Here is a 2,948-nt window from a genome sequence, read left to right as displayed (position 1 = left end):
TCAAAAAAATCTGATTAAAAAGTTGAAAATCTGCTGAATTTTCGCGAGTTTTGCACAAAGTTTAGGAACTATATTTTTATGTTTTTTGTTGTAGAATGAACCATATTTTTATACGAAGTTAGCGGAAAAATATAACGAAAATTGTTGCATATATTGTGAAGAATTCGCTGTGCCAATACTTTGTTCCGGCAGTGTACGTATTTACGAAATATCTGGTGTTCAAGGAAATCCCAACTAAACCACACAACGCCGCACTTAGCGAAATGTAGTTTGAAGAAAAAATCACTACCTGCTACAACTCTAAAACGAACGAAATCATGTGCTCTATTCTCTAATTCTTTCATAGCCCTTAGAATGGGAGAGTTAGAAGCATAAGTAGTTCTTACTCGTTCCAGAAAAAAGATATCATGATTTCGAAGGCTCCTAACGGGAATATTGAAGTGAATACGCTCAAGTAGATAAGGAGAATCAATCGCATATTATATCAAATATAAATGTGAGCGAGAGAATAATTCGCCTACTATTTAACGATTTAAGGTTTACGAGAAGACGTCTAGAACTATACGGGGGAATCGGATCTGTAAAATTTAGAGAGTGGAGAGCAAAGCGCACAAAATTTTTCTGAACTCTCTCAAGTCTTTTGAAATGGCAATCATGGTACGGTCTCCAGATGAAAACAGCATATTCAAGTTTCGATCGTACGAGAGAATTATATAGTAATTTCAGCGTATACGGATCTGAGTAATCAGAACTAAACCGGCGAATGAAAGCAAGCATAGAATAAGATTTTGCTATAGTGTAGCTTATGTGGCTTTGAAACAGAAATTTTGAATCAAAAACCACACCCAGATCAGAGACTTCCTCTAGGGTCTTTAAACGGTAATTACCTATGTGATAAGAGGTAGAAATAAGAGAACGAGACTTAGAGTAGGAGATATGAAAGCACTTATTTATGTTTAAATTAAGATGGTTTTTATTACACCATTCAGCAACATTATTAATATCAGATTGCAGCAAATCTGCATCTAACTGACTTGTTATAGTAGCGAAAATGTTTAATTCATCCGCAGACAAAACAGATTTAGAGTGCGTAAAGCAATTGCAAATGTCATCAATAAATAAAAAAAAGAGCAGGGGGACTAATATGCTTCCCTGGGGCACTCCAGAGGAGGCGATAAACGACCTAGAGGAAACGTTATCAACTAAAACTACACACTTACGCCCCGAAAGGTAGGACTTTACCCAAGAGAGAAAAACAGAATGGAAACCGAGACTGGCTAATTTAGCAATTAAAAGAGAATGACTAACTTTATCAAAAGCTTTTGAAAAGTCAGTATAGATGGTATCAACTTGAGTACGTTTATTGAAAGCACACTGACAGAAGTCGGAAAAAACAGCGAGATTTGTGACAGTGGACCTGCCCGACATAAAACCATGCTGGTTGACTGAAATTAGCCTCTTGGTTGTGAAATATAATTTTTCTTTTATCACGAATTCAAACAATTTTGAAACGGTTGATAACTTAGAAATTGGCCTATAGTTGGTAATGTAATTTTTGTTACCACATTTAAAAATAGGTGCTATGGATGTCACTTTCCAAGCATCAATGAATTTACCACATTCAAGGGATTTATTGAAGATTAAAAGAAGTGGGTACGCAAAAGCTAGACATCTCTTTAAAAGGCAGGAGGAAAATCCATCAACATCAGTTTGCGATGATGATTTAATATGCAGTATACCTCTATTACATCATCAAGCGTTACGGTTAGTGCTCCAAAATTAATCGGGGAGTTAATAAGTGAGGAATCATCATTATCAGGATACGAGTCATTCTCGTAATTAGAACTAACAAAATCAGCAAAGAGATTTGCCGCCTCTTAGGAGGAATTAGCATGAGCACCATTAAGGTGACTTGACTTGACATAACGCCAAAAAGCCTTCGGGTTCGATTTAATGTCCGACTCGAATTTACGAATATAATTGCTGTGAAGTGTTTTACTTAGAGATTTAAATTCACTCGAGTAATGTAAATATCTATCTTTATGATGTAAGGAGTTCGACTGCTTAAATTTTTTAAAAAACCTGTTTCTCAAATTCTTGATTTTCTTTAACTCTTTCGTATACCACGGTATCTTATAGCAGCTTTTTTTAGTTTGCGGTATAGTCTTAAAACAGATTTCATTTACCATGTGCTTAAAAGTATTAAAACATTCGCCAACTTCGACTCCGACAAATATCGGGTACCACTCTAGCTGAGAAATTTCACTATTGATTACTTCAAAGTTGCAATTATTATAACAAAAACTAGTAAAGTGGTTGACTTCACGAATAGCTTTAAAATGGTAAAATTCCAGCTGTAGTACCAGTGGAACATGATGTAGACCGGGGCCCGATAAGGGGTCGAAGCATTCTTGCAATGAAAAACTGATATTTTCACTTATAAAGATAAGATCTAAAATTTTAGAAAGTTTGTTTACAAAACAATTTATCTGAGTAAGATTAATGCTTAACAGACTGTCAACTACATATGACTCCGAAAAACTAGTAATTTCTCTGGGAAATAGGGCAAAACTTGCATCCATATACGCCCACTCAATATTACAGAGGTTGAAATCACCTAGAACACAAAGGTTATCACTAGTACATTTTGACACTAAATCTAAAATATTATCCAAATGAGCCTAATAGAGTGAATCAGCACTAGAGGGAGGAACATAGGAGGCACAAATAAAAAGCTTTGAGGTACCATATACAGCAACACACAGTTGGTCCAGTAGGGAGTCTCCATTTTAGAGCGGCGAAAGCGTTCAGCGGTACTTCCGTCGAACGGCAATAAGAACTCCTCCACCTCTGGAGAGTCCAGTTTTCACGGGATCTCGGTCTTTGCGATAGACATAGTAGATGTTCGGGTGGAAGAACTCGTTGTCATGGAAATCCTCATTTAGCCA

The sequence above is a fragment of the Rhagoletis pomonella genome, unplaced genomic scaffold (assembly GCF_013731165.1).
Source record: "Rhagoletis pomonella isolate Grant_MI unplaced genomic scaffold, Rhpom_1.0 Rhpom_scaffold_00002, whole genome shotgun sequence".
Taxonomy (NCBI): domain Eukaryota; kingdom Metazoa; phylum Arthropoda; class Insecta; order Diptera; family Tephritidae; genus Rhagoletis; species Rhagoletis pomonella.
Note: the sequence above shows the minus strand (reverse complement) of the source record.